This window comes from Vigna radiata, chromosome 11, assembly GCF_000741045.1.
Source record: "Vigna radiata var. radiata cultivar VC1973A chromosome 11, Vradiata_ver6, whole genome shotgun sequence".
Classification (NCBI taxonomy): domain Eukaryota; kingdom Viridiplantae; phylum Streptophyta; class Magnoliopsida; order Fabales; family Fabaceae; genus Vigna; species Vigna radiata.
In genome coordinates, this window is record NC_028361.1 from 7,784,071 (window position 1) to 7,785,346 (window position 1,276).

The following is a 1,276-nucleotide window of genomic DNA, read 5'->3' on the forward strand; positions in this document are numbered from 1 at the left end:
ATATATATATATATATATATATATATATATATATATCCATCATCATGGCCCGTCTATATCTCTAGATCCCTCAATATATTATGCATCATTTCATCAATTATGGGGAAAAAGAGAAATGATAAATAATAATAATAATGGAAGGAACAAGGGAGACACGCGCGTGTTTTATGTGGGTTTTGCTGTCTCAAAATCTTGCAGTGGCACCTGAGATTTGCCGGTTACCCTTTCTGTCATTACCTTATTCCACATCATCCCCACTTTCATTCATGCATGTGGGTCTCCGTTTCTCAGTGCCATTATGGACCAATGCTTCTCTCTTTAATTAACCTCTCTACTCTCAAATTAACCTTAATTAACCATCACTAATTACTTTACCTCAAAACCAACAATAGGCCTAGCTAGAGCCACTAATCATTGAAACTCTCAGCTTCAAACCAGTTCAAGTACAACCCATCATATATAACAACCAAAATGCATCTTTTTGCAACAGCTAATTAACTTTTCATTTTTTCTAACTCTACTTCTGATGACATGCAATGTTGCTAATAAAATCATTAATTACACTAAACCAGTCAATTAGTGATCCTCCAAAGTGCTCACAAAGTTGTCATTGTTTAATAATAATTCCCATCTTCTTTTTGACAACATAGGAATGCAGTTGCGACCAAAGATAATATAATTAATGTCAGTTACAAAGAGAATAGAAAGTGCAGTGCAAGTGCCGCAATCAGTTTCAACCCGTCATCTCCATTATTAAAGAAAGTGCCAATATATAATAAACCTACTTATTTCAACACTCACTCACTCTTAATCTTACTTAATCATTCTTCTACCGTACTTTAGTAGTTTTCTTCTATTCAATATTTCTCAAATTTTTAAGTATTTTATGTTATACATATATGAATACAAACATGTTTAGTCAAAGTTTAAGAGAAAATATGTATGTTGTGACTCGGATCTCCACAACACCCATAAAAAGATTTTTGTTACCATTTTACCTGTTCTTCATGCGTTAACTTTTACAGAAACATTGACAATGGGACATGCGTCTCGAATCTAACCGTGTTCGAAAAGGAAACATGCAACTTGGTCATGTTTTTCCCCAACGTGAGAGCTACTCATCATCATTGTTATGTTGTGTATTGCTTTCAATTATGAGATACACGAATTTAATAAATTTACAGCTAAACTATGTGGAATTTTAACATGAATAAAGCATATTAATGGCAACTCCAATTGTCTCAGGAGTGGACAGATTTGACCAATATGTACAACT